We start from the raw sequence: 11,971 nt of genomic DNA, 5'->3' as shown, positions 1-11,971 counted from the left end.
ACCGTTTTCTTTGGACTTTTGCATCAGATTTCTCTAAAAGAAACCTCAAAACTTGCATTTTTGTCCCATTCCTCATCTCTGCTCACCCCGGGGCCCCCGGGATCGGGCATCTGCACCCCGGTGCCCTCCCCCCACCCCCGTCCCGGGCCGCTCCGGGGTCCCCCCGGCGCCGCGCACTCACCTGCAGGGGGGGGGCCCCGGGGCCCGGGGGCCATGGTCCGTGGCGGCGCCGCGGGGCCTCTCGGGCTGGGGGGGGCAGAGGGGGGCGGGCGGGGGGACAGAGGGGGGCTCAGAGGGGGGCCGGGCGGGGCCGCGGGGCCCCCAGAGCGGAGCCTCCGTGCACTGGGCGCCGGGGCCAGAGGGGGAGCTATGGCCCGGGGAGGGGGCCCTGTGTACCCCGCTGCACGCGCAGCACCGGCGGGGGGCTGGGGGGCCGGGGGGGCGCGGGGTCCTGGCGCTGCCACCCCTCCCCCGCCCGGACAGCCCCCGCAGCTCAGCCACAAGCACCAGCCCCGGCCGCGTCCCACGTGGCTGCTCCCGCGCACGCGCACTGCGCCCACATCCGGGCCTCTCCTCCCAACCGGGTCAGGGGCCTGCGCACTGAAGCCTCCCGCCACCGCCGAGACCTTCCTGCGCCCGGCAGCACCGCTCAAGGCCAACCCGGAAGCCTGGAGCCCGCGCCTGCGCGCCGCGAGCTTCCTCGCTGACTTGGCCGTGACGTCACAGCGTGGACACTCTGGGACGCGGCGCCTGTTTCCGTCCCCGCCCCCTTCGTCGCGCAGTGGGCGTGGCCTCGCCCCGCCCACCCCGCGGGAAAGCTGCCCCGGGGCGGCAGAGAGGCGGCTACTTCCGGCCCTGCCCTCTGATTCCGGAGCAGGAAAAGCCGGACTGCCGGACTTCCGCGGGACTTCCGCCGGACCCCCCCCCCCGGACCCCCCCCGGACCTCCCCCGGGCCTCCCTCGGCCGCTTCCCCCTCGCCACCCGCGGCCTCTGGCCGGAGCCCCCTTCGCCCAGCGCCCTGCGGGCCTTGTGCCCTCTCCGCCCCTCCTCGGCGGGCATTGCGCCCATGCCGCAGCCCCGCACCGTGCTGCCCGGTGTCCTCCCACCGGCACCATCGCGCCTCCTCCCCAGAACATCAGCCCTGGGGCGGCCCTGGGCCTGCAGCACCTGAGGGAGGCCGTCATGGCCCGCACAGGGGCCCGGCCTAGCGTGCGGGGTACACGGGCAGGGACGACTGTCCCGACTCCTGACGCTACAAGCCCGGGCCACGAACGGACCCCACCAGCCCCCGCCGAGCCAGGACCACTGGGAGAGTCCCAAGTCCGGACAGGGGCATGGGCTGTTTTCTAATTTCTGCGGTGACCTCCTTCACCAATTTCCCATGGTCATCAGTGTTCATGCAACAAACACCCCCTTCCTCAGACAACAGATAATCTCACCCTCCTCTGCGTTGTAGTACAGCTTCCCTAGTTTGGGTGTTCTCATAAGCCGGTAAGTCTCTGTTACAGGGTAATACTGCATATCCTGATCCCCTAGCGGGCCTCCATCACATCTCATCTTTTATTTTTGTACTGTAATTTCCACAGCTGTGGTCCTTCCCAGCTACATTTCTCAATACAAGGTTCTCCACCTCTGTTTCAGGCACTCCAAAAAGTAATAAAGAACTCTTCCCATCCACTCTCATTCACCCATCTCCAACTTTGGAGCTGAGTAATCAAGGGACCAGTGTTTTGATTATACTTCTTACACTGCTACTGATAGGTCACCTTTATACTTTCCCACTCCACTGAGTACATATTGGCAGTGATTCTCATTCATTTTGCCATTATGACACTTAATCCAGGTGCCATCATTACATCCTACATAGGTCCTATCCCAATGGCCCTGGTACCTCCCACAATCTGGCACTAATTGTATACTGTCAACCTTAGCAGAAAAAGTCCACCTACAACTACTTTGTCCCAAGTCAGATCTCTTCCCAGCTTGGTTAAGGCAATATCTTCCTGGCACACATTCTGCCAGAGGCCACTGGTGTTCCTCCTTTTCATTCCAAAATCCAGTCCTGCTATGTACTAAGGACTTCTCACTCAATACAGATTCAAGGGGAACTACCACCCATGACCATGTGCTCAATCCTTGAGGCCCCTCAGAAATCCAGCAGTTGGTTATATTGAAGGTGTTGGCAATAATTTGGATTAAATTCTGAAAACTGTTTCCCTCTTCAAGGAAGGTATCTAAAACTCAAGCCTGATATAATAACAAACCCAGATTTAAGAGGGACACTCTCAGAATATGATATCTGAAACGCATTTCTGCAGAATTGAAGTCTTAACCAGAGCCTGAAGGGTGAAGGGGCCAACCCCAAGGAGTGACACTGTAATTACACCCTGGAATGGGTCTCACATGAAAATCCCTTGCACTACATACAAGTATACCAGCTAGGATGCAAAAGAGTGATAACAATATTATAACAAAGGAGAAAATACCAAGAATCCTCCACTTCCTGGGCAAAGGTATCAGAGAGTCCATCAGTTTTATATTCACTTAAAGCACAGCTTCAGTTCATTCGTGGGTTCAAAGTCCACAGTCCGTTCTTTTCGTGGATTCACAGATCTTTTCACTCTGGTATGGCAGATCCAAGCCTGTTCCTGGGTCCTCACAGCAGTGTCTGAAGTCAGGGGAACCTGCAACGGCCCTTCCCAGCTTGGAGTCAACTTCTCTTCCTTCCATGTCCGGATCAAAACCCAACCCCCAGGTTCAAATTTGTGAACCATGAACCCTAAAGGAGGAGTCTGTGCAATAAGTCTTTTTAATTGAATTTCTTTCAAATGCTGGGTCAGAACCTTTATATATTCCCTAACAAACTTAACTTTATTATCTAAATTAGGATCACATTGTTCAATTGGACCAAGAAATGGATGGCCATACAACATCTCATAAGGAGATAACCCAATGTCCAGCCTAGGTTTTGCTCTGATTCTTAATAATGCAAGGGGCAGACATTTGGTCCATGGTAATTGTGTCTCAAGAGACAGCTTTGTCAGATATCGCTTAATTTCCTGATTCATTCTTTCCACTTTGCCAGAAGAGGGCAGATGCCTGGGAGTAATTTCACTCCCAGGAAATTTCCAAGGTTTGAGCCAGGGACTGGAGAACCTTAGAGGTATGTGTTCCTTGATCTCAATCAATCTGGTCCACAATACCAAAATGGGGAATCACTTGTTCTACCAGAATTTTGCTGACCATGGGGCAATTGTGAGAGAGAGAGAGAGAGAGAGAGAGAGAGGAGAGAGAGAGAGCCTCCACCCAAAAGGTTAAATGGTCTACTATGACTAACAAGTATTTAAGGTGTCCAACAGGAGGCAGCTCAGTGAAGTCAATCTGTATGCTTTGAAAGGGTCGAATCCCCAGAGGCCGTTCCCCATCAGCATTCAGCCCCGGGCAGCCCTATTTGTCCTTCAACAAATGAGACACCCATCTACCAATTGCCTGTTCATTGTATGGAGGCTAGGAGATATGTACTTGGTTAAGACTGCATCACACAGATTCTGGACTCCCTAATGACTGCCCTGAAGTAAAGTCTGCAATATTAGCCTCATACTTGCCTCATTCAGCACTTCCCATCCCTCGGGCAAATGCCAACATCCCTCATCGGACTCCTTAGCCCCCAAGTCCAACATTTTCTGCTTTTCCTTATCAGTAAAGGATGGTGGAGAGGTGTATAAAGGAATCTTAGGTATTAGTAATAACATACCTTTCGGTCCTCCAAGTTTTCCTTCCCCAGTTGCTTGAGCCATCTCATTGGCAAGGTGATTACCCCACCTTCAAATGAATTTCCTGATTGATGTCCTTTTATGTGTACTACTGCAATAACAGGGGGTTTAAGCAAATTATTTAAAACTTCTCATATTAGTACATCATGGGTCAAACCTTTACCTTTACTATTCATCATTCCTCTTTCCTCCCATATTTTCCCAAATATGCACACCACTCCCCAAGCATATTTGGAATCAGTGTAGACAGCCCCTCCTTTGTTTTCCAATCCTTTTAATGTCTGATTTAGGGCATATAGTTCACAAGTCTGAGCAGACCATTCTTTCAGAAGGTCCTCTGCTTGAACAACTGTATTTTTATTACCATCTATTATAGAATATCCATTCTTTTCCCTTCCACTACCCTCAAAGATCTATCCACAAACCAATCCTCCCCACCTGGAATGGGTGATTCTTGTAAGTCTCCCTCACTTTAGTCTGAAAATTCACAGCTTCCAAACAGCTGTGTTCTAATTGCTGAGAATCCACAGGGGGAAGCAGACAGAAATTCAGCTGGATTCTGGTTATGGATCCTGAGTGAATATCAAATCATCCTTTTCTAAAAGAATTGTTTCCTATTTTAATATTTGAGAGTCTGTCAACCACCTACCAGCTTTTTGGTTCAGAATTGTGCTCACTTGATGAGAAACACTCACAATAAGACCTCCTCCAAAGGTAATTTTCCTACTCAATCGGGAGTATGGTGGTCGCCACAGCCTGGATACAGGTCAGCCAACCTTGTGCTACTGGATCCAATAATTTTGATAAAAAGGCCATTGAGTGTTGCTGCCTCCTCTTATTTGTGCTAGTACCCCCAGAGCCACCCCTTTTTTCTAAATTCACAAATAAGTGAAATGGCTTTCCAGGGAAGGGCAGCAACAAAACTGGGGCAGATGCCAAAATAGTTCTTAAATGCTTAAAACTTTCTTCACTTTTGAATCCCATAATATCCTATCTGGTCTTTCCTCTAATAGTTGTTCATAAAGTGGCTTTGTCAGGGTCACATAGGAGTTAATCCAGCTCCTGCAATACCCCACCAATCCTAAAAATTTCCTCAAAGCCCATTTATTCTCAGGCCTAGGAGTGTGTATTATCCCTTCAACCCAGGAGGGATCTATTTTCTTTCTTCCTTCACTTATAAGATGTCCTAAATATTTTACCTCCCTTTCAGCAAATTGCAACTTCTCCCAGGGCACTCAACTCCCTTCTGCCCCAAATAATTTTTTTTAGGGTTTTTTTTTGCAAGGCAAATGGGGTTAAGTGGCTTGCCCAAGGCCACACAGCTAGGTAATTATTAAGTGTCTGAGACTGGATTTGAACCCAGGTACTCCTGACTCCAAGGCCGGTACTTTATCTACTATGCCACTTAGCTGCCCCTTGCCCCAAATAATTTAATAGATCAACAGTAGCCTGATCTACTTTTTCTCTTTTATTACCAACCAACAAAAGATCGTCTACATATTTGATGATAGTGATACCTTTAGGTTTGGAGAATCCTTTCGTGAACAAATTCGGGGACTCTGTATACCCTGTAGGAGCACACACCATCTGTATTGTTTTCTACCAGTATCTGGGTCTTCTCACTCAAATGCAAAAAATGCTTCTGCTTCCTTTCTTCTAAGAGACAGCTCCAAAAGGCATCTTTCAAATCAACTCCACTGAACCAAGAACCGTCACCTGGGATCTGTCCCATGATAGTATCGGGGTCAGGAACCACCAGATGGGAGGGCTAAACTATTCTGTTGATTTCTCTCAGGTCCTGGACCATCCAATAATTTCTGTCCTTCTTTCTTACAGGGAGAATTGGAGTGTTAAACAGTAATATACGGGGCCCTATCAATTTTGTTTCCAAGGGTATTTTATTCACCAGTTTCAGTCCCTTTCTTCCCTCTAAAGAAATAGGCTATTGTCGGACCCGTACCACAGTGCCTGGATCCTTCAACTGAATTTTAATAGGAGGGATGTCAACTTTTCCAGGATTAGTGGGGCTGGCCTAAACCTATATGTTTATCTCTTTCTCTTCTTGTTCTGTCATTTTAAAGATTCTGATGGGATCCATCAAAAATCCCTGTGGTACTAATCCAACTGATAATTTTGTTATCTGATCTCTTCCTAATAAATTTGTCCCTTCCTCAGGGCACAATAAAAGTTGCCTAAGGGATTTTGTATCTTTGTATTCTAGTTCTATAATTTTAGTCATACGGACAGAGAAATTTTCTCCTTTTACTGCTGATATTATTGTTACTTCTGATGACAGTTCAGTCAGTCCCTTGAGGTAAATAGAAATTCTGGTTGCTCCCATATCAATCAAAAAAGGCATAGCCTCTCTCATTGGTCCCACCCTTAAGTCTATCAAGGGCTCAGGGTGGGATTCCATTATGAGCCCCTCACATCCCTAGTCCCCCAATTCTATGAGAGTACACACCTGCTGGTCCTCTTTCTGTTTTGGGCAGTGCCTAGAAATATGTCCCACCTTTCCACAAGTCCAACATGTAAGAGGTTCCCTAGCTCCTACTCTTGTCTTCTGGAACCCCTCGGACTTTCCCTTCTGGTTGCCCTGGTAGGGTTTAATCCTGGGATCATCTGTCAGACCCATTAGACTGTCCCTGTCTCATGGCTTGCATAAAAATCCTAGTGGTCCATTTCTGTTGTCATCTCTTCTAATAAAATCTTTAGTAGCTTCTTTCAAGAGGACCCCAAGGGGCTCCTCATTCCATAAATCTATCTTCTGTAGCTTCCTGGCTATGTCTGACCAGGCATTAGTCACAAACTGAATTTTTTCCCCTTCTGGACTATAGGGATCTATCCCTGAATATTTCTTGATCCCTGCCTTTAGTCTCTCTAAAAATGCTAACAGGCTCATCTTTAGTTTGCTTAATCTCAAAGGCTTTCTTTAAATTGGGGGTCTTTGGGACTATATTTTTTATTCCAATTATTAACTTTCTTAAATCCTGCATAAGGGCTTGATGTACTGGATTGTTGTTGTACAAGTGGGGGTCCCATACCGGAAATTTGTTTTCCCCAGGGGGCACCCCTCCTGCTCCTAATCCTTGGGGATGGTGGCAGTCCCATTCTAACATGGCAGCTGCCCTGACTGTGTTTCTCTCTTCCAAAGTGAATAACATATTCATAATATGCAAAAGCTCTCCCCAGGTATATAGACTAGGCCCTAAAAAGTGATCTACCTACTCAGCCAGTCCCATGGGATCCTCTATTAGGGATTTTAATTCTTTCTTAATACTCCTTACTTCTGCCCTGGCCATAGGAGCATTCACAAACCCAACTACTCCCTGCCCAAGAGGAACTTCCTAAAGGGGATATAACTTGGCCCCGGGAGAGTGTGAGTCAGGAAAGGGATAGTTCTATAAGTCTTGCTTATAGATGGTGCTTACTTTTAGGGGGAAGATTTCCCATATTTATCAGAGGGGTTTATTTTACTTTAGAAGAGGTAGAGGAAGGGGGGGGGGGTCTGGTGTCTCAGCTGAAACTAGTACTGATGTGCCTGATAGTGAAGATGCATAGGGTGGAGGGAGAGCCAGGAGGGAATCCCATGGGTGAGGTGGGACCTCTCTTTCCTCCTTTTTCTCTCCCTATATTTTACTTATGGATAACTGGGTATCTGGGAGCCAGAGAGCTGCATATAGCGACTCCTCAGGGTTCAGCAGGTCCCTGTTATTCACAAATAAATTCAACCTTTGGCATACCCAGTCCTCGGTGGAGCCATATTTGGTCCAAATTACTCCATCACCCAAATTTTTATCCCCCCATATAAAACAATAATACTTAATCATCTTTTTCTTATACTTGCCTTGATACTTTGGTAATTGATTCCAGTCTTGCAGCCGGCTGCCTAATGGACTGTCCTTTGGTATTTCCTGATCTTTTGCTGTAGTTTTAACTTTAGATTGTTCCTTCCCCATAATTTAGCATGAGTTCCGTTGCCAGCCACCTCCAAGTCCGTGACTCAACAAATCACCCTAGTCTCCCTGCTAGGTTCACAGTGGGGGTCGCCCACCTACCAGCAGTCACCCTAGAGTGCTCCATGTTCTGATGAGTCAACTTCCCCTTTGACTCACCAGATTGCTTATCTCTGGGTTATACATGTAAAAGTTGCTTGACTGCAACTCTGGCCAGCCAGATTTCCTTCAGGGAATTCCTCAGATCCGCTCCTGGTCTTTGCTCTACTGAGTCACTCCGCTTCGGGTTGATTGTCTCAGGGAGGGGGAGACCCCATGACCAGTGTCAAGGACTTGAGCTGGGTCAGGGGTCATCTCTTCCCAAGACCACCTATCCTGATCGAACCCCCAGAATTGTGTGGGGTATTGAACCCCTAACCCAGAAAAATGACTACTCAAGAGTTCTCTCAAAGTAGCAGCAAAGACTCAGAGTTTATTTTCGGTTCTCAAGAGAAGCAGGGCAGTCCCCTACTCTCTATAATGCTGGAGCAGGGGAAGCCAGATTAAGGAAGCCAGAGCAGGGCTATAAAGGCAACACTCACAAACCCCACAAGCCACATCCCCTCCTCCCTTCTGCTGGCCTTTACAGTGTTTGGTCTAGCTCGATGGTCTGAAGAGAAGGGGAGTTTTGCTTGAATTGCTCAAGGGAGCATGTCTTTGTTTGCACCTCATATGGTTAATGTGGCCCAACTGTAGCTTGGGGCATATCCAAAGATCCCTATTCCTGTTCATCTCCTGATTTCTGAGAAATAGAAACTGAGGCCTCTGGCTTGAACTACTTTAGCACTGTATCCCTGAAAAGTCAGCATTTCTGCTCCTCACACTTCCACTAGACTCTTGGGCTCCAGTGCATCCAGGCCCTCCACCCTAAAGACTCCTTTGCTTCGGTTTCCTCCCTGTGCAGTCCGATCCCCTCCCCCTCCTGGAGGTGGAGAGACTCCCCCCACCATTTGGGGACTCCTGGGCCTCTCCTCAGACCTCCCCCAGCTCCAAATACACTGGAGGGCTGGGGGGGGGGAGGTCAGGAGGAGTGCCAGGAGCCCCCCTCCCGGGGCCATCCCAGTCTGGCAAGGAGCAGAGCTGACCCTCTGATGGCTCCATGCTGGGGCCCCCATGACCTCTCTGAAGGCCAAGGCCCAGGAGACGGGTGCAGGAGTCCTGGGGGTCAGCCTCCAAGTCCATGGCCCCCCACCCAGGGAGAGATGCATGGAGCAGCCAGGCAGCGCAGGGCTCTGGTCACTGGTGCTGACAGAGAAGAAGGGGTGGGGTGGTGCCGGGTTTTTATTTACAACGCCGGCTTCTTAATGCTAGTCCGTCCTCTTACTCTTCGGGGTACCTCCGGCCCCCACTCTTTGATGGGGGAAGAACCAGACAGAGCGCCTGAGGTGGGTCATGAGTCTTTATTCTTCTGTGATCACATTCCCGCTCCCTCCCCACCTCTCAGCAGACACTTTTATCCCCCCTGTCCTCCCTCCCATGAACTCTTAAACAATGAGGGGCCGAGTTCTGTAACATTCCTTTATAATGGGATTATTTTATCCCTTCTGAGTGACCACCAAGCCTCTTCCCCCCGCCCCCAACAGGGTGGGGGGGTGACCCTTGGATGAGGGCACAAATGCCCCCTTCCCCTAAAAGCTTATCTCCATTACAAATAATGGTTTTACGTTTTGGGTTTCATTAATTTACGGAAAATCCATATATACATATACGTTCAAATACCAAAACCTTTTGCTTCACATACTTTTAAAAAGTTTTCTTGATTTTTCCTTTTTTATTGGAGGTTTGATGTTTTCTTTCATACTATGAATATTATGAAAATGAGCCTTGGAGGGGGGCTAGGTGGCACAGTGGATAGAGCACCAGCCCCGAGTCAGGAGTACCTGAGTTCAAATCCCGCCTCAGACACTTAATAATTACCTAGCTGTGTGGCCTTGGGCAAGCCACTTAACCCCATTGCCTTGCAAAAAACTAAAAAAAAATGAACCTTGGGTAGATAAATACAAACCAGAAACTCAGAACTTGCTATCCATAAGAAAGATTGAAATATGGTTAAAAATTCATGTTTTAGAGAAGCAACCAAAATTGGGTGGATCTATTCTAATAATTACAGGTCCTCCTGGATGTGGAAAAATAGGACCTATACAAATACTAGTTAAGGAGCTTGGTATTGAGGAGCAAGAATGAATTAACTCAGGGCAGCTAGGTGGTAAAGTGGATAGAGCACCAGCCCTGGAGTCAGGAGGACGTGAGTTCAAATTTGACCTCAGACACTTAATAATTGTGGCCTTGGGCAAGCCACTTGACCCCATTGCCTTGCAAAGACCTTAAAAAAAAGAATGAATTAACTCTATTTCTAATTCTCAAAACCATGACATGAAGGATGGGTTTATTGAGTCAAATTTCCATATGGTTTCCAGTCCGTCTGAGATGACTATTTTTCAAGAGTTTCTTTTGAGAGCAAATAAATATAACAAACTACAGATGCTTGGTGATTGCACACTGAAAAAATTATTTTGGTTGAGTATATGCCCGATCAGTTTTATAGAGATCCAACTGCTTTACATGAAAACTGAGAAGATTTGTGCAGCTTGGACCGGTTCCTCTTGTATTTATAATCTCTGATAGTCTCAGTGGAGACAGTAATGAGAGATTACTATTCCCTAAAGAAATTCAAGAACAGTGTTCTATATCAAACATTAGTATCAACCCTGTGGCACCAACAATTATGATGAAAGTTCTTAGTAGAGGGGTGGCTAGGTGGCGAAGTGGATAGAGCACCAGTCCTGTTATCAGAAGGACCTGAGCTCAAATTCGACTTAAGACACTTAATAATTACCTAGCTGTGTGGCCTTGGGCAAGCCACTTAACCCCATTTGCCTAAAAAAAAGCAGCTTTAGAAGCTAATATGGATGGAGGAAAAATTGTTGTCCCTGACAAGTCATCTTTAGGTGATTCCAGGGATGCCTATTTTAAATCAAGGTAAAACGGGACAAATTCATTAAAATCCAATGCTTTGTTATCAAGAGCAAAGCAGAGAAAGAGACCTGTTGGTATTTTGTAAAACTATGAAGTTCAGGCAATTGGTGGCAAAGATGGCTCTCTCTTTTCTTCTGGGGAAAATACTATATTGTAAAAGAACATCTCTAACAGAATTATAATTATACCAATTACCTTCTCATTTATCAGAGTATGAACAGGCCACATTACTTGTGGAACCTGAGGAAGTTGTAGAAATGTCACATATGCCTGGAGAGCTATTTAATTTTACCTTCATCTAAAATATGTAGACTTCTTCACTGTAGTAGAGGATCTGGTGAGAGTCGGTGAATATGTGAGTTTTGCTGACATGGTCCATGATGAATGAAATTCAAGGGCTGTACTTGGGGAACGCAATGCATGGAGAGCGCAATGTATCAGTAGCTACAAGAGGTATGATGCATTACAACAAAACCAGAGGTTTTGCTTATTGTCATGGAGGAGGAACAAGTTTTCTACCCTTGCACAAACCCTAGTGGTTTCTGATAAATAGAAAATTGCCTGGCAAGCAAGTCACTTTTTTCTAGTTTCTGCTTACCTCCTTTGTGCCTTCAATCATAGCTGTTGCTATGCTAACTAATCCAGTGAGAAATCAAGGTCAGATTGCTTTTATGCAGGATGTTGGAAGACTTACCCCAAGATGGTTTTTTGAAGATTGAAAATGGAAGCTCTAACTGAAAAGGACTCTGGAATAATAGACACTGTCAGTGATGAAGTTAATTTTGATGGAGCAAAACCTACAGATATATTTATGCATATGGATAAAATAGAAAATTTGGGAACTGAGACAGAAGCATCCTTATTTCTTCCTTCAAGTCAGACTAGGGGAACAGATCTACCTGCCAGCCAGCAAAAACCTGTTACAGCTTAAGGATTCATGGAGGAAGAAGAGATCACAATAAAAGAATATGACAGTGATGAAATGTAGCCAGATAATTTACCTGTTGGTCAGATGTTCCTTGGATTCATTTGAATTTTATTCTGTGATGATTGTAATATTAAAAGTCCACTTGTATGGGCTTTTACTAGACTTGCAAAGTGTATATAGCATGTACACTTGTGTTGTTTTATGTCCATTTATGAGACCAGCTATAACTTTAAAAGGAAAAAGTAGAAATTCACTCAGATTTTAAAGATTTAGCTTCAATCTGAACCATTTTAGTTAA

The 11,971-nt window shown here is 46.9% G+C and overlaps 1 pseudogene; it reads left to right on the top strand.

The window, feature by feature from the left end:
• Positions 1-9,586: 9,586 nt before the first annotated feature.
• Positions 9,587-11,733, top strand: LOC141510007 (cell cycle checkpoint protein RAD17-like; annotated as a pseudogene).
• The last annotated feature ends 238 nt before the right edge of the window (positions 11,734-11,971 follow it).

This window comes from Macrotis lagotis, chromosome 1 (assembly GCF_037893015.1).
Source record: "Macrotis lagotis isolate mMagLag1 chromosome 1, bilby.v1.9.chrom.fasta, whole genome shotgun sequence".
NCBI classification, from domain to species: Eukaryota; Metazoa; Chordata; class Mammalia; order Peramelemorphia; family Peramelidae; genus Macrotis; species Macrotis lagotis.
The sequence above is the reverse complement of the archived record's forward strand: the minus strand, read 5'-3'. Positions and strand labels throughout refer to the sequence as shown.